The sequence below is a fragment of the Magnolia sinica genome, chromosome 1 (assembly GCF_029962835.1).
Source record: "Magnolia sinica isolate HGM2019 chromosome 1, MsV1, whole genome shotgun sequence".
Taxonomy (NCBI): domain Eukaryota; kingdom Viridiplantae; phylum Streptophyta; class Magnoliopsida; order Magnoliales; family Magnoliaceae; genus Magnolia; species Magnolia sinica.
The window spans coordinates 85,654,301-85,680,471 of record NC_080573.1 but is presented as its reverse complement, the minus strand read 5'-3'; positions in this window follow the sequence as shown (position 1 = coordinate 85,680,471).

Here is a 26,171-nt window from a genome sequence, read left to right as displayed (position 1 = left end):
TTAATGATAACATTTGATGTAACAAGGAATGAGCGACCAAGAATGACGGGTATTTGAGTACACACATCTATGATGGGTTGAATATTCAGGATAATAAAATCTATTGGATAGTAGAATTTATCAACTTGGACCAACACATCCTTAATCATCCCTCTCAGTACACGAACTGAGCAATTAACAAGTTGTAATGTGGTCCAGGTGGGTTTTAATTCACCTAAACCCAATTGTTCATAAACCGAGTAAGGGATCAGATTTACACTCGCCCCTAAGTCAAGAAGTGCATGCTCAATCCGGTGGTTCCCAATTACACAAGTGATGGTTGGGCTACCGAGATCTTTATATTTTTGTATTACATCTTACTTGAGGATGACACTCACTTTTTCTATTAAAAAGATTTTCTTTTGTATGTTTTGTCGTCTTTTGGTCATACATAAATCTTTAAGAAATTTGGCGTATGAAGGGATTTGTTTAACGACATCCAGTAAAAGGATGTTGACCTTCACTTACTTAAGCACCTCTAGAATATCCTGAGAGTTAGAGAGAGGTTTTGGTGCAATCAATCGTTGAGGGAATGACGCAATCGGATTACTTTGAGGTTCCGGTTCTAACCCATGTGGAGCATTGGTAGCCATCTTGTTATACACCATGTTTCATAGCCTTCTTGTGGATATGAATTTATGAGATTTTTAAATCGCTCCCAACATTGGAAGAAGTTCTCATCCTCTTTTTGCACAAAATTTATGATTGTTTTCCTTAAGATATTTGTTTTATGATAGGGAGGAACTTTTTAAGGAAATCCCTTGTCATCTCAGCCCAAGTGTCAATGGACTTTGGTCTTAAGGAATGTAAACACGACTTGGCCTTTTCTTTCAAAGAGAAAGGAAACAATTTCAGTCTAACTATGTCTTCAGACATGTTTAGGAAGTGTAATGTAGATATAATTTCATCGAACTCTTTCATATGAAAGTATGAACTTTCATATTCTAGTTCATGAAACTTAGGGAGGAGTTAAATTACCCTTGGTTTAATATCCATAGTTCCTACATTCAATGGAAATATCATGCAGGAAGGTGTACTCACCCCCATCGGTTGTAAATAATCTTATAGAGTACGAGGCGGGGGTGCATTCTACACCTAATTTTCATTTTAAACTTCCTCAACTGGATGTTGAGGTTGATTTGCAGCCATCACTTCTATTGACTCAGAGGGTCTCAAGTGGTGTTTAATCCTGTGATGGATAGGCAACCCTTTGACCAATCCTCCATTCAAAAGATGTAGAGTGTTATCACAGACCCACTTGGGCATGAAAACTCTCAGCCCTCAAGTAACTAAATAACTAAGCCTAAAAAGAAAAGTAGAAAAACTAAAATAAATAAGAGATTTAGAAAACATAAGAGAGTGGGTTAGAACAAAATTACTGAATAAGAGTTGCTATGTTAGGATCTTACAAAACAAAAAACAATGTTAGTTTCTAAAAATAATTTCAGAAAAAATCTTAACCTAAAAACATAGCAGAAAAATAAACTTTAATCTTAACCTAATTCTAATACCAATTAATTCCAAAAAAACGTAGCCATAGTCCCTGGCAACGGCGCCAAAATCTTGTTCACAACCCCAAGTGTAGGTTCGTGATGTACTAATAACTCTGTAAGACCAAGGTTGAATCCACAAGGACTAAACTTGTACGTTTTCTAAAAATAACTAGAACTAGAACTAGAAAAATATCTAAATTGAAATATGAATAATTGAGAGTAATGGTGAATAATATTGATTAAAACTTATGAATTTAAAGGTAGGAACTAGGGTGCCAAGGATTCACTTGTAGCTATCTAGATGCTATGTTACTTAATTCAAGGAACACAATTGGAATTGGAGTCATATCCTATCTAATTGGAAGATAAAGTAATTTAAATCAAATCAGAACTTTTCATTGACCTAATTCTCAATGGAGGAGAATTGTTATGATTGGAAGAGATTCCATCACCCTACCATGCCCGGGAGATGATGGTGAACAACGAGATTTACTAATCTCACTATCTCAAAATAGGAAAAGAAGATATCCAAAGCTATCACAACATCTATTATAATTTGAGTCACAATAAATCATAGAAAACTGAAAATATTCCCTTAATATAAAACTAAAAATCAATGAAGTTCAATAAGAACAAGAATCAAAGCAAAATAAACATCTAAACATGTTATAAGATTCACCTCTTAACCAACCATAGAAATGATTGAAACCAAATCTCTTAAGCAAAGCATGAAAAATAAACTAGGGAAGAAGAAAAACTCTTTGGCGGCTACTCTACCATTATGTATGCTCCTTGAGACCTTTCCAATCCCTAGAAGATGCTTTGAAGCATCCTAGGGAGTCCTATTTATAGTTGTGGAACTCCAACTTTTGCACCAAGTTGGAAAAATCTAAAAACCGCCTCAAATTTACACACTCTGCACAGTTTCCCAAAACAAACTCAGAGTTTCAAAATTTGCTTTTTGAGGACAATTTCAGGAATATGTTTACTTTCAAGACAATTTTAAGATTCTTTTTCTTCACTTCAAATCTTTGATTCTCTTCATTCCTTACTTGGATTTCTTGGATCTTTGGCGTATGAATTCTTCATTAATGACTTCCAAATCTCCAAATCTTAATTTAGTAATCTTTTGAACATAAATCTTCCTTTTGGCATCAATTTCACCTTAAGCTTTCGAAATCATTTTCCACATGAAAACATGCACAATTAAATCAATTAACCACTATCATGTTTATAAAACCATGGTATAAATAGGGAAAAATATGCAATATTTCACACTCGACAAAAGGAGAAACTATAATGGAAGTAAAGAAGAATGAAAAATCCTTTCAAAAGTCTTTCAATTCAAAACCTAATGTCAACTACCATAAAAATCAAAGGAGAAATAATAATCTTCCTTTAGCAGATAAGATAGTGGACTTGCTCAAAGAGCTCTTAAAATCCAACTTTAAAAATAATAGAGTAAGTAGAAACAAGAAAAACTCTTACTCCTAAACACAACGAATAGTAAGAGATCCTCCTAAACCCAAAACTATAATGAAATGGGTTCCAAAAGATAAGTATCTTGTTATCCACACAGCTTTCAAAAGAAGTAGTCATTCAAGATGGTACTTGGATAACAGATGTTCTAGACACATGACATGTGATAAGGCGATTCTATTAAACATCAATCAAATCAATTTTGGCTCAGTTACATTTGGAGATGGTAGAGATTGTAAGATCATCGGAAGAGGTAATATAAAACTTCCAAATCTACCTATCTTTAAAGATGTACTATATGTTGAAGGTTTAAAACATAATTTACTGAGCATATATCAAATCTGTGGTAATAGTCATACTGTAAAACTTTCAGATCATGGATGTGAGATAATCAACAATCAATGTCATATAATACTAAATTGTCAAAGAACCTCTGAAAATTGCTATAGCATTAATGACTCTTACTCTACAAATCACTCTTGTTACATGGTCCAAACAGATGAAACTAAACTTAAACATTAATGTCTTGGACATGTAAACTATAGAGACTTACATAAATTAAGCAAGAGAGATCATCTACGTGGTCTACCGAAATTGAAAAAGGTAGAAAATAAAGTATGCGGTGTCTATCAAATAGGCAAACAAATTAGGAGTAGTTACTAGAGGTGGGCACCGGACGACTCGATTCGGCTAACTCGACTCGTCTGACTCGACCCGAATCGCATGGCTAAGTCGGTCCGAACTTAGTAGGTTTCGCCAAATCTAAACTCCAACCATGTTGAGTTCGAGTCACCCAATAACTTGACTCGAATGATCTTGTTAGACTCGACTCGACCTGACTCTCTAACCCAACCTGCTGCACCCTACCCCGACCCGATCCCAAACTCTCTTTTTCCCTCCCTCCTCCTCCTCCTCTTCTAAGCCCAGCAACCCACCACCATCACCCTTCTCCTCCTCCTCCTCCTCTCTCTCTCTCTCTCTCTCTCTCTCTCTCTCTCTCTTCTCCACTCCCCCCTCCCTCCCTCATCCTCCTCTTCTAAGCCTGGTAACCACCCACCACCATCACCCTCCTCCTCCTCCTTATCTCTCTCCTCTCCACTCCCTCCCTCCATCATCTCTCAATTTGACTCGTAGCCAACTCGACTCGACTTGGTTCTTCTGACCAAATTGGACTCGGTCCAGATTAATCCAAGTAAGACTGAACTCAGATCAAGTCAAGCATGTTGGACTCGGTATCGAGTCGGATCAAGTTCGGGTCAGGCCTATTTCAAAACCGGATAAAGTTGAGTCAGCCCTAACTTGGTCCAACTCAACTCGATGCCTAACTCTAGTAGTCACAAAAAGGTGAACTCCTTAGCCACTACTAGACCACTTGAACTTCTCCATATGGACTTAGGACTTGTTTGGTAATGCTGAAAATTTTGACCTAACGCGGAATTGGAAAGCAATCAGCGTTTAGTTTTGTTTGTTAACACAGAACATGGAAAGCGCTCCATGTATTTTGGCTGAATTTTTTCAGCAATGAAGGTCTAGCTTAATGGTGAATGGAGAATGTGCTCCATGTATTTTTTTTAATTCTAAAATTACCCTGCATTTTCTCCTTTTACATAAAACATAACCCAACTTTTAACATCTGGCACTACTTTAGGCCCACTATGATTTATGTATTAGATCCAAACCACCCATCAACTTTTCTATATAGTCCTAGATCATTATCCTAAAAAAATGAGGCACATCCAAACCTCAGGTCAACCACACCATATAAAGCAGTGGGAATGGAATGGCTACCGTTAAAACCTTCTTAGGGTCCATTGTGAAGTTTATTTTCCATATAACCTCTTCATAAGGTCACACAAACCTAGATGAAGGGAAAACACAAAGATCAGCTTGATTTGATACTTATGTGGCCCCAAGAAATTTTTTATGGTAAGCACCTAATTCCCACGGTTTCTTGTAGTGTGGCCCACTTAAGCCTTATATCTACCTTGTTTTTGGTCCTTTTCCCTAAAATTATATGGAAAAATCAACGGACGATGTGGATAAAACATATACATTAAGGTATGCCCCACAGATCCATTTGATAGGACTGTCCATCTCTAGCTATACCAAGTGGGGGTAGTACGCAATCTCACCTGGATTGGAGGGGAGCGGATCAAGTTGAGTAGTGAGACTCGTTACTAAAGTGATGTCACCAAGTTATGTGGGCCCACCATGATGTATGTGTTATTTCCACACCGCCCATCCATTTGGAGAGATCATTTTAGGGTATTATCTAAAGAATGAGGTAGATCCAATGCTGGAGTGGACCCCACCATAGAAAATAGTGGGGAGAGTGACGCCCACCATTGAAACCTTCCTAAGGTCCACCATGATATTTATTTGAGATCCAACCTATTCATGTGTTAACTCAGACATGAAAGGAGGGAAAAAAATATATCAGCTTGATTGAAAACTTTTATGGCCCTTAGAAGTTTTTAATGGTGGGCCTCACTCTCCCCACTATTTTTTATGGTGGGGTCCACTCAAGGTTTGGATCTGACTCATTCTTTGGATCATGCCCTAATATGATTTCTCTAAATGGATGAACAGTGTGGATACAACACATACATCATGAAGGGACCCATAGAACTTGGTGACGTCACTTCAGTAGTGAGTTTCACTACTTAACCTGACTGTAGCTAACCTACGTCCGATTTTGGGGTTTAGCATATTGTGTGCTGTGCCACATGCCACCTACCTTGGCCCTAACCATGGGGCCTACCTTGATGTATGTATCCTATATCCACTTTGTTCATCCATTTTTTCAAATCATTATGGGGCATAATATAAAAAATGAAGCACATCTAATTATCAAGTAGGCCATATCGTAGGAAATAGTAGTGAGTGACCATTATTGGGCTAAGAAAGTTCTAGGCCACATGAGATTTGGACCATCCTCATTTTTGGGATCAATCCCTAAAATGATTTGGAAAAATGGATGGACGGCGTGGATAAAACACATACATTATGATGGGGGCCACACAATACCGTCCAATAGCTAGGAGCTATTATGCAATCTGGATCCACAAAGCTGGGTGGGACCCTGACTATGAGGCCCATGGGGATGTATGTGACTACATTCATGCTATCCATCCATATTGAAAGCTCATTTTTGGGCATGATCCAAAAAATGAAGTAGATCCAAATCTTAGATGGGCCATAGTACAAGAAAAAGTGGTAAATGACCATTAAAAATTTCTTACGAGCTACAAAAGCTTTGGATTAAGATGATATTTGTGTGGTATCTTCATCTAGGTGTTTTTTTCCTTATCAACAGGTTAGTAAATAAACATTTTGATTGAATCCATGAAGATTATAATGATAGGGATTCAATCATGATTGTTTCATAAGGGCAAATGTGTCAAATTAACACGTTCCAAACATTTCAAACGTTAATTAACAAACAGGTTATTCTAAATTCAATACTAGGTTTTTAAATTCAGATTCTAACTTTAGATTATGATTTCAGATTCAGACTTCTAACTTCAAATTTATCGAATGGAGAGTAAAGCTGGAAAGAAATATTTTCTAGTTGTAGTAGATGACTACACTAGATATTCATGGGTAGCCTTCTTGAGAGAAAAGATGCTTTTGACGAAGTCAAAAAGTTAATTAAACGCATCCAGATTGGAAAAAAAAAAGACTCTGTAATCAGAATAAGAAGTGACCATGGTACTGAATTTGAAAATAGCATTTTTGAGAAGTACTATAATGACCATGGAATATTACATGAGTTTTCTGCTCCCAAAACTTCTCAGAAAAACGGTATTGTTGAGAGAAAAAATAGAGTTCTTTAAGAAATGGCTAATGTTATGTTAAATAGTTTAAAATTAGCTAAAAATTTATAGGCTAAAGCTGTTAATACTACTTACTATACTATTAATCATGCTTATTTTAAAAATCCTCTATTAAATATTTTCACACTTTTGAAAGCAAATGCTTCATTTTACGAAACTGAGAAAATCTAGGAAAATTTAAAGCTAAAGTGATGAGGGAATATTTTTAGGATACGCTCTAAACAGTCGAGCATATTGTGTCATAAATAAAAGAACTAGGGTGATACAAGAATTTATAAATGTTGTTATTGATGATCAAATTGTTACACCCAAACTTGATCAAGATGATCAAATAATTGTTATCAATCAATCTAAACCATCATCAAAGTCAGATTTAATTGAGGTAAGATTAGTCAAGGATCATCCAACTAATTAAATACTCGGTAACCCTCATACTGGTGTTCAAACCAGAAGACAGTTGGAAAACATATGTAATTATGTTTGCTTTACTTCCCAGATAGAACCGACTAATGTAAATGAAGCCTTAACATATGAAAGTTGGATTATTGCCATTTAAGATGAATTAAATCAGTTCGTAAGAAACGATGTATGGTATTTGGTTCCTAGACCTTCTGACAAACATGTTATTAGAACTAAATGGATTTTCAAAAATAAAACCGATGAATTGGAAAATATTATTAGAAATAAGGCATGATTGGTTGTGCAAGGTTATACATAGATTGAAGGAATTGACCACGATGAGACCTTTGCTCCAGTTGCTCACCTTGAGTCTATCAGATTGTTTATTTCCATTACATGCCATAAAAATTTCAAAATATACCGAATGGATGTCAAAAGTGCCTTCTTAAATGGTGACTTAAACGAGGAATTTTATTTTGAACAACCTAAGGGCTTTGAGGATCCCAAACTTTCTAATAATGTATACCATCTTAAAAAGGCTCTGTATGGTTTAAAACAAGCCCCAAGAGTATAGTATAAAAAATTGACTAAATTTATTCTTAGTCAAATTTTTTAAATGGGGAGTTCGATAAAACTCTATTTTGAAAAGGCCAAGCTATATGTCCTAGAGGGGGTGAATAGGACAATGCCAAATAAAAACTTATAACAACGGAATAATAAAGAAAATGATAGCCAAATTAAATAACAATGCAGAAAGAAAAACAACCTCAAAATTCAGATCTTGAGAGGTTGATACAAACGTTATTCTAAGGACAACCTTACACCAAAACAGAGTTTATGGTAGGACAACCTTATTTCTAGAAAGGTCTTTGTATCAAGTCTCAAATCGAAGAGGAATACAAAAACAAATATGAACCGAATTGAAATAACTTGTAATTAAAGATGTATTGTTCTAGGGACAGCCATACACCATAAAAATGGCAGTGCAACCTTGCTGGAACAACTTTTAAAGGAAATTGAAAATCAAGCTTATAAAGGAATAGCAGAAAGTAAATTCTGAGCTATTACAACATTCTCACAAAGCTTGAAATAATTACAACATTCACCACCATACATACATCCCACAAAAATTAATTAGAAGATTAAAAGAATAAATCAATCAACCACAACTCAAGGGATTATAGTGGTTCGTGTGTTCACCAACTGTTAAACAACAGCCACACAAAAAGCTACTCCACTCCTAATATCCTCACACAGGGATATTAGCGTTCACTAAAAATAGGTTTTCCCAGGTTCACCCAAAACCCTTACAATTGTGTCTTTGTCTGTGGGCTTACACAATTAAAAAACCCCACTTCTCAGTTTTCCTGGCTTTCCTCCGATAACCAATATAACAAGATTTTTCCGCAAATCTTGAAAGAAACCAAAATAATAGAAAGGAATTTACAATATGTAAAATACCGAAAATCTCCTTCGTTGTAGCAACTAGTAGAACCAAATCAAAGTAGATGATTGAATGTCCAAGTTCAATGTCCAAGATCGATTACAATGGTTCTAATTCTAATAGATTTTAAATTAAACCAAATAGGGCTTGCCCTAATTGATTTTGATTCCAAAGAAAGGGAATAATAATTCCTCTTATCAAATTAGATTGGAATATAAGAAACAAAATCAATTAAAATAAAGCTAAGGAAAGAAGAATATTAAATAAGCACACTTAGCTTAGATGGAGCATTAATTATCTCTCGAAGTTCGACGAAGATAGGCTTGAATACTTTAATTAATTCGATAATTTCTTCCGAGATTCGTGCACTATTTATAGGTGAGAAGATCGAGTCTTCACTCGTCTAGAGTGCTCTTCGACTAGTCGAAGCAAGAACAGATATTAAAAAATGGCGGGATATACTTTGACCATTCTACGATCGTCGTAGCCCTCCTACGATCGGTCGTAGGTTTCTTCGATCGGTCGTAGGTCCTGTAAACCATCGGACTTCGAGTCGAAGATTTTACGATTGGTCGAAGATCAGTCGACACTGTCTCTACGACTGGTCGATAGATTCCGTGACTAGTCGAAGGCTAACAAATTTTATCCTAATTTGTAACAAACTTACGATCGATCGAGGAATTTCTTAGATCGGTCAAAGCAAGTCTAGGACTAGTCGAAGAAGGCCTAGGTGTCACGCCCAAACTCGGGAACCGGGCTCACAAAATTCCCGATCGCCGAATCGCGCCGACAGCTCCGTAGAACCCCATTCTCGGCTCCCGCCCCCATCGCTATGTTCCGATCCTGGGATGCTACAAGGAGGATTTTTAACATCCGTTTGATTCATAATAAGCATAACCAAAGGCATAACCCACAAACAACAACCAAAAACTCCATCACATTTCCACTATAATCAAAAACTTTACAAGTACAATGAGCATAAGGGAAATACAATGAATATAGACCAAAACTCCAAAAGAAGATCAGCCACGCGTCCAAGCCTCAGCGCTGCTGCGATCCAACGTCACCTGCACGCAACGGTCGTGCATAAGCTTATAGAAAGCTTAGAGGGTGGTGAAAGTGTATGCTCAAGGTGATAATGTAGTCATGCAGTATCAGAGTAATGCGGAAAATGCTAATGTATGCTAAGAATCCCATTAGCCGTACCAAGGCCATGCGGTGCAAAGAATGATGTCGGCCATACCAAGGCCATGCAATGCGAAATGCAAGTCAAGCATACAAATCCTCATCTAAGTCCACATGTCAATACGGCTCAAACCGAATATCACCGGGTCTAGTACACTCCAAGCCGATTGCCGCCCATCGCGCGCAATAAGGTGAGTGGAAAAGACCTCACTATCCGCCGCCAATATCGGGCTCGGCTCGTCAATAGCGGACCCATTCCTCGAGCCGGTCGAACCAACCTAGCATTGCCCCCTACTCGCGGGTAAGGCCGCACCCCTTCCAACCGACCACGACAGTGGAAAACGCAACCGTCCGGTAATCGGCAATCGCTCATGCATCCACTCGGTCTAGACGTTGGAGCAACCTCCTGGTACCATAAGGGTTTAGGGACTTTCACCCAGGGATATCTATCGCACCCCATGTAGAACAGTATTTCCGGTATCCAATCCTGCCAACCACGATGCGTCTGTGGAGGCTATGGCCCTGATGTCGCTAGGGCGTATAGTGACAATATCACACAATGCAAATGCATGAATCACACTACCCAGTCATACAGCAATCCTGCGCGTATCGTGCGCTCATGTAGGGCAACACCCCCTGTACGGGAGCCCCTAAACAATCCACCCAAAGGCATATCTATGATCAGTCATTTCTCATATCAAGCATACGTATGATGCATATGATCATGAATTATGAAATTGAACATGCTATATAGGATGGATGATATACATAACGAAGGTGGCCTAGACGGCCACGCACGAGCCTATCAATGGGCCTTAGGGAATGTCGAATGCGGACATTTAACCACACTATACTTGCAATGTGGACGCCAAACCACCATTGCTCCCAAGGCATAGTCCTGACGTGAACATCATTACATAAATCATGCCGGGATCGTACATTGCAATGGACCTTGGGTACATCCCATTGGCCTTAAATACACTCAAATGGGCCATATCATATGGGCCTTGTATTCATCAAGTGGGTCACATCACCGGCCGCACCAATGGGCCTTATGTGCATTGCAATGGACTATAAACTGTGGGCTTTAGAACGTATCGAATGGGCCTAATCTTATGGGCCTTATGTGTATCAAATGGGCCACACTAATGGGCCCCAAATGCACATCAAATGGGCCTTAACACATAGGCCCCAATATGTCTTAATGGGCCTTAAACCATGGGCCCTTAATACCTCAAATGGGCCTTGACCCATGGGCCCATAATACATCAAAGTGGGCCTCAATTATGGGCCATAAGTAATTGAAATGGGCCTCACCTAAATAAGTACAATATTTATATATATATATATATATATAATATAGTATATAATATATATATAGTATATAACATATATATATACATATAATATTATATGAAATATAATATTTTATATATATATATATATATATATGTATATATATATATATACACACACACACATCACAGTGGACCCACACACTCATCACAGTGGACCCACACACTCATCACAGTGGGTCTACATCCACCGTCCAGGCGGACGGTGGGATTGAAACACATACATCAATGTGGGCTCCGTGTGGGGCCCACCGTAAGGTTTATATTTCATCCAACCCGTTGATAAGGTCACATGAGCCAAGATGAACGGTGAAAACAAATTTCATCCCGATCCAAAACTTCTGTGGGCCCAAAAAGGATCTCAAAGGTAAATGTTCAATTCTACTGTTTCACGCGGTGTGGGCCACCTGAGTCTTGGAGCAGGCTGATTTTTGAGATGGGCCCTCTTCAGAGAGTGGGCCACCTGCTGAACGGATTAGATGACATGTAAACATCAACGTGGGGCCCACGGCTGCAGCCGTGGGTGGCTGTACGGCGGCCAGTCCGCCCGCCCGTCGAGCGCAGGCAGCGCCTGCTGCGGCTCTGACGCAGCAGCAGCTGCTGCGTCCCTTATATTTTTTTTTTTTGACTTTTGGGTTCTTAAGAAATTTGCAGGTGGGGTCCGCATCAAGTGAATCCACTCCGTCCATTGTTCTTCTATGGCTCACTACGAGCAAAACAAGTCCAATATTGGACATATTCCAGTGTACAACCCATCAGGGGAGGTTTCAATGGTGAAAACCACCTTTTGTTATGGTATGGCCCGCCTGAAAGTCTGATGGATCCCATCTTCCAGGTCAACGGCTAAAAAGAGCTAGGGAAGGGAATGGATGGTGTGGATTTAATACATGCATCAAGGTGGGGTCTACACAAGTGCACCACCTCATTGGCTTGAAACCAAGGAACCATTTGCACTTCCAACAGAAACGTCCAGCGTCAGTGGACGCTGGACTTTGTAAATACATTAGAGGTGGGCCCTGCTTAGGTGGGCCACCAAGTGATGTTGATGGATGGCACGAGTGCTACACATATAAGGTGGGCCCCACTTATAAACGGGCCGAATAAATACCTACTTCATGGTGGGGTCCAACCTGATGGGCCACACAGCTTCACCATCATGACCACAAAGAAAAAATAGAATAAATAATATAAAAAAAAGGTAAATAAAAGAAAAGGGAGAGAGATAGAGAGTGAGACCGTGTGATGGAGGGACCCCGGCACTATGGGCCCTCCCTTGCACTAAATCATACATCAAGTGGGTCCCATTACACATGGGTCTATACAATTAGATCTAACGGTGGAGATCCCTTCTCCACCAAATTAAATGGTCTAGATGACCCTAAGCATGCAAAGAAATAAACATCATGATGGGGTCCATGGAGAATGGCCCCATCATGGAATGATCATGATGATCCAAGTGGGCCATCGGCCACACCTTAGGGTCCAATGGGAGATCCAAACCATTGATCGGTTGGCCTCACTTGGCCCATCTTATAAATATGAAAATCTACCCTATCTAGGCACCCACCACTTGATCTTCTTGCTCCCTAGGCTTCCTTGGCTCCTTGAACTACCCTTTGATGGTGGAAGATGGGAAATGGATGGTTGAGATGAGAGATGAAGGGGTGGGAAAGGTGGACCTCACAAATAAAATTTCTCACCATGGGAAGACCATACGTATGGGACTTGCTATGGGAGAGTTTGAATGAGAGAGAGACTTGTAAGGGAGAGAGAGAGAGAGAAGGAGATGGGTGATGGAGTGATGGGGGATGGTTTGGGTTGAAAATGGTAAAAAGAGGTATGGTTGTTGTTGAAATTTGGAAAAGAGGAGTGGTGAGGTGGAAAGAATGGTGGACTTTTGTAAAAGGTGGTGATGGGTTGATGTACTTGAGGTATGGGGTGCTTTGATGGTTGATTGATGGGACTAATAGTAGAGATTCCCTCGAAATCCGCAACGCGCGGTGTTTCTTCGGAATAGACGCTGATCGGCATCTTCTTGCCTGGGTATCGGTTCAATGCGCAAGTCACGGCGTTGGAACCGCGGCGACGACGCGGTCGCTCTGATATAACTTTCAGACTCGGTGTGCGGGACCTGACTTAGGATCGTGCGCAAATACCGAATACGGTGCGAAGGTTGCCGGAATTTGACCGGAAGGACCGCGGAAGCTAACGGAACAATACGGATTAGGACACGGGTCTTACCTAGGACTAGTCGAAGAATAGACCAATCACATGAAAAATAACATTCGACTTATGTATCCGAAATGACCTACTTCTAAGGTCAACCTATGGTCAATCAAACCTCAAACATGAAGTATGGACATTGAAGCATTAGGAACAAGTGACCTTGAAGTATCAGTCTTGAAGTCTTGATGTAGTTGAACTCTTCATGTAACTCAATCTTGAAAGTGGCTTGAGTTTCAGCTTGAGTCTTGAGTTCAGCTTGAGTCTTGCCATGTGAGCAGTTCTTTCATTCCAGAGTCTTGTGAGTCGTTCTTTCATTCAAGATCTTGAGTCTTGTACTTGAGAGCTTTGCTTGTTGTGAGCTTAGCTTGTTCATGAATGTTGATCCTTGAAAGAGCTTCACTTAAGCAAGTTATATATTAACATAACAGTGATTTTGTCATCACAAATTTGACAACAAACAAGGATAAAAACTATAGCACTTACAATCTCCCCCTTTGTCAAATTAGTGACAAAACACATATAACCAAACAAAAGTAAAACAACTGGTTAATACCTGCAAATCAATATTCAATATTCAACATTCAACCAGTTTCATTCAACAAGATCAAACATATATTCCCCCTAACTCCCCCTGGGTAACATAACCACTGCTACTCCCCTCACAATCACATTAAGAACAAACCATTCTCCCCTTTTTGTCACAATATGACAAAGGAGAACTAAAGAAAGGAAGTCATGAGAGGAAACATGAGGAAGTAAGAGAGTAAGAGGAACTCAAGATAGCATCACATATATCCAGCATAAATATTACATCAAGAACAAATATCCAACATTAAACATAGATAGAATCCAAATCAAAATCAACCAAGTGCTAAGTAAGAAAGTTATTACATACAAAAAGTCTCATAGAAACTAGTCAGAATTAGAACTTGAAGATGGAGTAGGAATAGAGGGATCAAATTGGTGCATGCCTTTGTTCAAGCGCCTAAGATATTTGCGCATATACTTGAATTGCAAATCATGAGCAATGACATGTTTTCCAACTTAACATTTATATCCTCAACTCTACATTCTAATGCACCGACGTGCATCAACATCAGATGGTATAAAATCGGATCATTTGCTGAAGAATCCCGTTCCTCAAAAATGTCATCCATATTAATGTCAACACCAGCTTCTTCAGACCACCATCACCACCACCACCTTGTTCAAAAAGCAGATCCAACTTCATCTTATTAATATTTGTATTGTTAAAGATCGATGATGGATTGGAGTTAATCGACAGCATATCGACTAACATATGAGTAGCTAATACAATCATAAAGTATGCAAAAGGAATGTCACTATGACCAGGATGGAGTCGAAATCAAGAATGAAATGACAGATTAAGGATGGCAAACAAATCTGAGTACCATTTGAGATAGCATGGATAACACGAACCATAAATGAAGTCAGGTCAGATTTATTACCCGAATGAGGATACAGATTACACACAAAGATTCTGTGGAGAATTCTGTATTTGGGTAACAAATACCTTGCGGGGAGCGCATTCCCTTTTTGAGTCCATTGAACATCCATATTGCACAAGTCTCTAGTGAGCATGCGTTTTTCAGCCATTGAGGGTTTATCAGTTAAATTATGAATTGAAATACCCTCATCATTCACAGGAATTTTCATAAGGGCTGAAATTAAATGACAATCAATGTCAAATGGCCCTTCTCTAGTAGAAATTTGAAAAGTTAAATTATCCCGTGAAAATGCACTAATACATGAAAACATGGATTGGGCAATGGACCGGTATGCAGGCCCACCCCAATGCAATAAGTTAGTCCAACCTACAGCTTCAAGCATAGGAAGGATGTCAAATGGAGCAATGTGATTGACATCAACAGGATGTTCAACGATAACCTTATGAGATCTAATGTCCCTAAGAAATGATGGATCATCATTGGGAACAAGAAGATGACGTTTAGAGATAGAGGTTGATCTGGAGGAAGAAGAAGGACCACGTGAAGTAGTTTTTCTTCCTCTAGAAGCCATTTGCAACAAGGAATTAAAGGAATAAAGAAGTTACAAAGGATTGAGAAGTGGGTTTGCTCAAAACAGATTTTTCACAACCCAAACCCCAAATCTCAATGATTTTCAAGATAGAAAGCTTCAAGAGAGAAAAGGAAGCAATCTTGACACAAATATGCAAGAAAAACGGATTTGGAACACTAACCTTGAAGAACTTGAAGGATTTGAAAGATGGGTTCGACGAGTCGAAGTTCGGCTCCAAGGAGAAGAAAGAAGAAATGAGGAAGAAAGAGAAAAAGCCCCAATATAAGTGAAACCCGTGTTCCACGACTGGTCGTGGGTATCTACGACCGGTCGTAGTACGACTGGTCGTGTATACTCACGACTGGTCGTATAGACCCCAAAAATTCAATATACTTGCAAATTTTACAAAAATTGAAATACAATCTAGCAAATATATACAATATTATACAAGAAGGCATAAATTATCAATTTAAAATGCACATGCCAAGATCAAATTTCATCTTTTTGAACCTACTTTTATCAAGAGGTTTTGTGAAAATATCAGCACGTTGATCTTCAGTAGGAATATATTCTAGAGATATAACATTTTCTTCTACTAATTCCCTTATATAATGAAATCTAATGTCAATATGCTTAGTACGAGAATGCTGAATAGGATTTTTTGAAATATTTATCGCACTGAAATTATCACAATGTAATAAAATAGAATCCTGTTTAATTCCATAATCACTTAGCATTCGTTGCATCCAAACAAGCTGTGTACATGCATTACCATCTGCGATATTCAGCTGTTGAAAGTAATATAGAATTTTATTTCTTACTAAACCAGAAACTAGACAATTTTCAATAAAAACAACCACCACCTGGTTGATTTTCTATCATCTAGATTACCACCCCAGTCAGAGTACCCAACTAATTGGACATTAGTTTCATGAGGATACCAGAGACCAAGATTTACAGATTTGCGACATATCTAATAATTCGCTTGACAACAATCAAGTGAGATTCTTTTGGATCGATTGATATCTTACGCAAATACCAACACTTAGAGAAATATCGGTCTACTAGCAATTAAATATAACAAACTACCAGTCATACTCCGATAAAGTTTTGAGTCAACATTTTTACCATTAGAGTCTTTTGATAGTTTCAGGGTAGTACTCATAGGAGTATCGAAATTTTTGCCATTCTCAAATCCAAATCTCTTGATTAGATTCAAGGCATACTTAGATTGAGAAATGAATATTCCTTCGATTGTTGCTTTACTTGCAATCCAAGGAAATAAGTCAATTCCCCAACCATGCTCATTTCAAACCGTGATTTCATCAAATCTGCAAACTCAGTAGTCAAGTTAGTACAAGTTGATCCATAAATGATATCATCAACATAAATCATTAAGATATGATCATTATGTTTCTTAACAAACAGAGTTTTATCAACAGATCCCATTTGAAAATTATGAGTTAAAAGAAATTTTATTAGTTTCTCATACCATGCCCTAGGTGCTTGTTTTAATCCATAAAGTGCCTTTTAAGCCGATATACATGATCAGTATTTTTGGAATCTTCAAAACCCATTGGCTCTTCAACATAGACTTCTTCATGTAAATCGCCATTTAGAAAAGCACTTTTCACATCCATCAGATAGATCTTTATCTTTCTAAAACATGCAATGGATATAAATAGTCTGATAGATTCAATTCGTTCTACTGGTGCATATGTTTCATCAAAATCTATCCCTTCAATTAGAGTATAACCTTTTACCACTTGTCTTGTCTTGTTTATAATTATTTTTCCACACTCGTCTGTCTTTTTTTTGAAAATCCATTTTGTTCCAATGATGTGTTTATCTTTAGGACTTGGTACGAGATACCAAACATCATTTCTTACGAATTGGTTGAATTCATCTTGCATCGCAACAATCCAGCTTTCATCAGCCAGAGCTTCTTTTACGTTAGATGGTTCAATTTGGGATGTAAAACATACATAATTACATATATCCTTCAAGTTGTCTACGGGTGCAAACACCGGTGAGAGGGTTTCCAAGAATTTATGTGGTTGGATGATCTTTAACAGTCCTTAACTCAGAATCAGTCCGATTCGATGAAGTATCGGGTTTATCAATGATTAGTACTTCATCATTATCGAATTAGAGATTGGTGTGTTTAAGTGATCATCAATGACAACATTAATGGATTCTTGAATCACACCAGTCCTTTTATTCAGAACCCTGTAAGCTCGATTGTTTAAAGAATATCCTAGAAAAATACCTTCATCACTCTTTGTATCGAACTTTCCCAAATTTTCACGATCACGTAAAATATAGCACTTGCACTGCCAAAAACTCGAAAGTATTTAACAAGAGGCTTTTTATTGAACCACAATTCGTAAGCCGTTTTATTATTATCTTTGCTAGTGTATACTCGGTTAATAATATAGCAAGCTGTGTTAACTGCTTCAACCCAAAGATTTTTAGAGAGCTTCATGCTATTCAACATGACATTAGCCATTTCTTGAAGCACCCTATTCTTCCTTTCTACAATTCCATTTTGTTGTGGAGTTTTGGGAGCAGAGAATTCATGTAATATTCCTTGGTCGGTACAGAACTTCTCAAAATTGTTATTCTCAAATTCAGATCCATGATCACTACGAATTTCACTGATTTGAGAAGATTTTTCAGTTTGAATCCTTTTGAGAACTTTTCTTACTTCTTCAAGGGTTTCAGATTTATCCCTTAAGAAGACTACCCAAGTATATCTGGTAAAGTCATCAACTATTACCAAGATATACTTTTACCACCACGACTTTCCATTCTGGTAGGTCCTATCAAATCCATGTGGAGAAGTTCTAATGGTCTTGATGTGGTATTTGAATTCACCTTTTTGTGTGAGTTCTTTGTTTGTTTGCCTATCTGGCACTCACCACATATTTTATCTAATTTCTAAAGTTGGGTAAACCTCTTACAAGTTCTCGTTTGCTCAATCGATATAAATATCGATAATGTACATGTCCAAGACGTTTGTGCCATAAATCAGTCTCGTCTGTATGGACCATGTAACATGTTTGATTAGATGAGCTGGATTCATTAATAATATAGCAATTTTCAGATGTTCTACGTCCAGTTAATATTACAGATCCCTTATTGTTTATTATCTCACAGCTTTGATTAGAAAACCGAACATTATGGTTATTATCACATATTTGTGATATACTAAGCAAGTTATGCTTTAGGCCTTCAACGTATAAAACATTTTTAAACACGGGAAGATTAAAAAGTTAAACCGTACCTTGACCTATAATCTTGCAGTTGCTACCATCACCAAATGTGACTGAACCATCAGTCATATCTTTTAGATCGGTGAATAAAGCTTTGTCACCTGTCATATGCCTGGAGCATCCACTGTCTAGGTACCACTTTGAATGACTTGTTGCTTTGAAAGCAGTGTGAGCAACCAAGCAGGTAACTTTAGGAACCCATTTCATAACTGTTTTGGGTTTAGGAACATAGTTGGTCTTCTTTTGTGTATATTTGTAGGAATGACCTGAAGAGTTAGATTTTAAGAGCTCCTTGAGTAAATCAACTATCTTTTCAGCTAGAGGATTTCGTTTCTGATTAAAGTTGATATGGCTGTTTCTAGGTTTTTGAAAAGTTTTTGAATTTTTAGAAAAATCTTGATAAGTACTTTTCCCTTTTGAGTTTGAGGACCCTCCTTTAACAAACATAGGAGGAGTATACTTTTGTTTAGGGGGTAAATTTTTATCATAGCCCAACCCGGATCGATCGCCACATTTTCTTGATCCGGATAAAAGTTTCTCAAACTTTGGATCACCTTGGGCATATTTCCATGTGTCCTTTAAACTCAGAAAAGAAGATACTTCAGTTTTAAGTTTCTCAATTTCAGATTTTAAATCAACAATTTGAGAGTTTTTGAATTCCAAATCGCATTTTGATTTTTCAAAATTATGAAATTTGTGATTTTTCTAAGACAAGTGATTCAAAACAATTTTTGAGTTTAGAAAACTTTTCTTTTGGAAGTTTAAGTTTGATAACAATTTTACAACTTTCCTTATATAGGGCATTGTAAGCGTCTTGAAGATCATCTTCATTTTCACATTCACTATTCAGATTTTCTTCACTTGTAGAGTCATTATCTGAAAATGTGAATTTGGCTAGAGTCATAAGAGCTTTAACCTCATTGCCCGACTCGGTTTCAGAATCTTCTGATTCAGAAGAACCTTCAAAATCAGATGATTCATCCCATGTAGCCAACATACCCTTCTTCTTAAGTTTGTCCCTTTTAGGACATCTATTTGCTAAGTGCCCATATTCTAGACAGTTGTAACATTGACTATCTTTCAAAGATTTTCGAGATTTGGGTCTAAACTTCTTTTTGTCATTTGATTTTTGAAAATCAACCCTTTTCTTGCTTTTGAAAATCTTGTAAAAATTTTTAGCTAAAAGAGTCATATCATCTTCTGAATCAGAATTTTCTTCTGAATTATATTTAGAAGATTTTAGTGCGATAGATTTTCCTTTAGGAGCTTTAAAGTTTAACTCGTAGGTTTGTAGTGAACCAACTAGTTCTTCTACCCTCATATTATCCGTATCATGAAGTTCCTGGATCGCGGTTACTTTAGAATTGAACTGTTCAGGAAGTGAGCGTAATATTTTTGCACACACTTTACTTTCTGGGATTTTATCGCCAAGACCCCACATTGAGTTTACAATGTCATTCAATCTAGTGTAAAAGTCCATAAACATTTCATTTTCCTCCATATGAATTTCTTCAAATCTGGTTGTGAGGAGTTGGACTTTAGATTTTTGACAATTGTAGTACCCTCGTGTGTCATTTCTAATGTATCCCAAGCTTGCTTTGCGGTATCACAAGAAATGATTCTTTTGAACTCATCCGGTGATAGTGCGTAAGTAATTGCATTTAGTGCTTTAGCATTTGCACTACTCTCACTTTTCAAGGGTGGTCCATTGGTAATATGGTGTGGCTTTCATTGATTTTGAACCATCAACCCCAGAACTTCCATGATAGGAGGATTCCATTCGGTCACCGTGGCTTGCCACACATTTTCATCCATTGATTTGAGGAAGATCCTCATTCGGCTTTCCAATAGGCATAGTTGGAGCCATCAAAGGGTGGAGGCCTTGTGATCGAAAGGCTATCAAAATTTGACATCTTAAATAGCTTAAATCGTTAGCTCAGAATTAAATCCAAGAATTAAAAAGGAGCTATTAGGCTCGATACCACTTGAAAAGGCCAAGCTATATGTCCTAGAGGGGGTGAATAGGACAATGCCAAATAAAAACTTATAACAGCGGAATAATAAAGAAAATGATAGCCAAATTAAATAACAATGCAGTAAATTAAAATAACCTCAAAATTCAGATCTTGAGAGGTTGATACAAACGTTGTTTTAAGGATAACCTAACACCAAAAACCAGAGTTTATGGTAGGACAACCTTATTTCTAGAAAGATCTTTGTATCAAGTCTCAAACTGAGGAGGAATACAATAATAAATATAAACTGAATTGAAATAACTTGTAATTAAAAATGTATTATTCTAGGGACAGCCATACACCATAAAAATGGTAGGGCAACCTTGCTGGAACAACTTTCAAAAGAAATTGAAAATCAAGCTTATAAAGGAATAGCAGAAAATAAATTCTAAGCTATTACAACATTCTCACAAAGCTTGAAATAAATAATTACAACATTCACCACCATACATACATCCCACAAAAATTAATTAAAGATTAGAAGAATAAATCAATCAACCACAACACAAGAGTTTATAGTGGTTCGCCTGTGTGTTCACCAACTGTTATACAACAACCACACAAAATGCTACTCCACTCCTAATATCCTCACACAGGGATATTAGCGTTCACTAAAAATAGGTTTTCCCGTGTTCACCCAAAACCCTTACAATTGTGTCTTTGTCGTGGGCTTACACAATTAAAAACCCCACTTCGAGTTTTCCTGGCTTTCCTCGGATAACCAATATAACAAGATTTTTCGCAAATCTTGAAAGAAACCAAAATAATAGAAAGGAATTTACAATATGTAAAATACCCGAAAATCTCCTTCGTTGTAGCAGCCCGGTAGAACCAAATCAAAGTAGATGATTGAATGTCCAAGTTCAATGTCCAATACTTGAATACAATGGTTCTAATTCTAATAGATTTAAATTAAACCAAATAGGGCTTGCCTTAATTGATTTTGATTTCAAAGAAAGGGAATAATAATTCCTCTTATCAAATCAGATTGGAATATAAGAAACAAAATCAATTAAAATAAAGCTAAGGAAAGAAGAATATTAAATAAGCACACTTAGGTTAGATGGAGCAAGAATTATCTCTCAGAAGTTTGGACGAAGATTGGCTTGAATATTTTAATTAATTCGATAATTTCTTCGAGATTCGTGCACTATTTATAGGTGAGAAGATCGAGTCTTCGATCGTCTAGAGTGCTCTTTGACTAGTCGAAGCGAAGATATATTTGAAAAATCCGGCGGGATATACTTTGACGCTTCTACGATCGTCGTAGCCGTCCTACGATCGGTCGTAGGTCACCTACGATCGTCGTAGGTTTCCTTCGATCGGTCGAAGTCCTGTAAACCATCGTTGGACTTCGAGTCGAAGATTGTACGATCGTCAAGATCGTCGACACTGCTCTACGATCGGTCGAATGATTCCAAGACTAGTTGAAAGCTAATGATTTTATCCTAATTTGTAACAAACTAACGATCGGTCGAGGATTTTCTTAGACTGGTCGAAGCAAGTCTAGGACTAGTCGAAGAAGGCCTAGGACTAGTCGAAGAACAGACTAATCACATGAAAAATAACATTCGACTTATGTATCCGAAATGACCTACTTCTAAGGTCAACCTATGGTCAAACAAACCTCAATCATGAAGTATGGACATTGAAACATTAGGAACAAGTGACCTTGAAATATCAGTCTTGAAGTCTTGATGTAGTTGAACTCTTCATGTAACTCAATCTTGGAAGTGGCTTGAGTTTCAGCTTGAGTCTTGAGTTTAGCTTGAGTCTTGTCTTGTGAGCAGTTCTTTCATTCCAAAGTCTTGTCTTGTGAGCAATTCTTTCATTCCAGATCTTGAGTCTTGTACTTGAGAGCTTTGCTTGTTGTGAGCTTAGCTTGTTTATGAATGTTGATCCTTGAGAGAGCTTCACTTATGCAAGTTATATATAACATAACAGTGATTTTGTCATCACAAATTTGACAACAAAATGGGGAGTTCGATAAAACTCTATTTATATATAAAAAAATGTAATGAAGACATGTTGATTGTTCAGATATATGTAGATGATATTATTTATGGATCAACTTGTACTGACCTCTCCTCTAAGTTTGCAAATTTAATGTTGTCAGAATTTGAAATGAGTATGGTTGGTGAGCTAAATTATTTCCTTGGTATTCAAATGAAATAGCTCAAAGATGGGATATTTATCTCTCAAACCAAATATGTTATGAATCTAGTAAAAAGATTTGGTTTTGAGAATGGTAAAAACTTTCAGGCTACCATGAGTACAACACGCAAACTATTTAAAGATGATCTAGGTAAAAGTGTTGATCCCCGTATTTATCGTAGCATGATTAGTAGCTTATTGTATTTAACTGCTAACAGACGTGATATTTCTTTTAGCGTTGGCTTATGTGCTATATATCAATCTAATCCTAAAGAATCTCATTTGTTTGTGGTTAAAAGAATAATCAGATATATTGCTAGCACGACTGACTTAGGATTATGGTATCCTCATGAAACATCATTACAAATTACTGGATATACTGATGCTGATAGGGTGGGTAATGTGGATGATAGAAAATTCACAAGTGGTGGATGCTTTTACATTGGAAATTGCCTAGTTTCTTAGATGAGCAAGAAGCAAAAATCAATATCATTATCCACTGCAAAAGCTGAATATATTGCGGTAGGGAATGCATGCACACAACTGATGTAGATGAAATGTATTTTACCAGATTATGGTATTGATCAAGATACTATGAATTTATACTGTGACAATACCAATGTTATAAACATATCCAAAAATCCTATTCAACATTCTCTCACAAAATACATCGACATACGATATTATTATATTCGAGAATTAGTTGCAAATAAGATTGTCATGCTAGAATACATTAACACTGAGAAACAGTTTGTAATCATTCTGACAAAACCGCTAGACAGTGTCAGATTCTACAATTTAAAACATGATAGTGGATTATACTGCATTATTTGATTGCATTTTGTTTGTTTTTCTTTTTCAGCTTTCTTTTATATATTTCCTTTAAAAGAATAAAAAATTTATTTTTTGGTATCTTTCAGCCAGCTCATAGCTAGTCGACCCTGAGTCGCATCCTGTCGATCTGAGTCGGCTCGACACGAGACATGTACCAGTGTGACTGCGCCATCGCCACGGTTCTGATACCGCGTCTCACGCACCGAGGCGATACCTAGGCCAAGAGATGTGGACCCGCATTCAGTTTAAGAAAATGCATTCAGTTCGACACAAGACTTGTACAAGTATGACCGCGCTGTCGCCACGGTTCCGATGCCGCGTCTCATGCACTGAGGCGATACTTAGGCCAGGAGATGTGGACCAACATTCAGTTCAAGAAAACGCTGCGCATTTGTGAAATTCTAAGAGAATCTCTACAACATGTCAAATCAATCCCATCAATCACCTCATATGTCAATTACAAGTCTCATCCCCAAAAGCAACCCTAAAGTCAAAGCAACTCATCCCTTACATGTCAAGTACACATCACTCACTCACCCATCACTCACTCCATCCACCACCCATCCCTCTCTCTCTTACAACCTCTCTCTCTCTCTCTCATCTCTCTCTCATTCTCCCAAGCAACCCAACGTCCATGGCTTCCTAAGGAGAAGAAGAAGTCATGTGTGGCCCACCTTCGTACCACCCAATCCCACCCTCCAAATCTCATCTACATCATTAAATCATGTCCTATGGAGATTTAGGATGCTTTAGTGGAAGAAGGAAGAAGAGATCTTGAGGTGGGTGTCCATCATCTCTCTCTTTTTATTTAGGGCCCACTTGTTGTGGGACCCACTTGATGTATGCATTATATTAGGGAGGGTCCAATAGTGGCGGGGTCCCTCCCCTTCTCGTCTCTCTCTCTCTCTTATGAATGTCGATGTGTGTGTGTGTGTGTGGCCCATCATGTAGTATGTATTTATCCATGCCGTCCACCGAGTGGCCCACATGGCAGTCCATTTGGACGGGCCCAAACGAAGGAAAACACAAATATCAACTTGATCCAAGAGTGTGGCTCACCTGATGTGGGGCCACCGTGTTGCGTAGGGGCATCCAAACTGTCCATTCATGTGGGGCCCACTAGATTGGGTGTGCCCCTTTCATCCAGGCCGTCCAACATCCCTGGACGCTAGACGCTGCCACTTGCACGATTTCACACACATACATATATTATATATATAATGCATATATATATATAATGCTATATATACTATAATATATCATATATATAATGCTATATATAAATATAATATTTTATATTAATAAATTTTATGGTGGGCCACTCCTATGTGGGACCCACCTTTAATATGATATTTGCACCGTCCAGATGGATCTGGACGGTGAATATGGGCAGTGTAGTATATAATATAATTATATATAATATATAATATTATCGTGGCCCCACATGGGACCCACCTTGACTGTATATGTTTCATCCATCCGTAGATCCCATCCCCATGGCCCACCATCCCGTGGCAGATGATCCAAACCATCCATTTGAGGACGTCAGTAAGCTAGGCCTGATCATAAGGGTGTGTTATATACACACCATCCATCAGTTTTAAACCCAAACCGTCCATTCATGTGGGACCTACTGTGATGCACGTGTGGCATTCACCTACCACTTATATGCGGGACCCACCTTGATAATTATTTTTGGTCTGCACCGTCCAAATGTGCTGGACGGTGGACCACCTTACATGTATGTATTTCATCCACATCGTCCAGTTTCTGGATAGTGGAAACCCCCCACCCTAGTGTAATATTTTATCCTAGTTGTCCATTATCTGGACGGTGGGATACTACTGTAACGCCTTGAAATTCGGGGGTTGAGCATAACTCAGCTCCCGAGTTCCAAAACATCACTTATGCAACATATGTAATGATGGATGTATGTTGTTTGTATGTGTGCATAAAACATAGAATAGATTAAGTCAAACTACAAACATAATCCAGGGATAAGTAGAAGTCGCACGCGGAAGACTTAAAGAAATATATGTGTACATGTGCAAGTCCCTGTAATATATATACTCTGCTTGGTCATAATTACAAGTGTTGCTACCAAAATATAAGTATCAAAATGACATTATCCATTACAAAAGAAAACCCAGAATCCCTGTAGATTAGGACACGGCTCACATGAACCCGCCTAAGAACTGCATAAAAGAAAACGCGTCCTCATCATCCTCGTACTCTTGCTCTGCCTCAGGGGTTGCGTCATCATCTGCATCTAAGACAAGGTCTGGTTGGTGTAGAAACACTGTCCCAGAATGTGGGAGTGAGTGATCAACTCAGTGAAACTATACAGTAAAAGTTAACATGATATCAAATCAATCAAGCAGTAATGATAAGGCAATA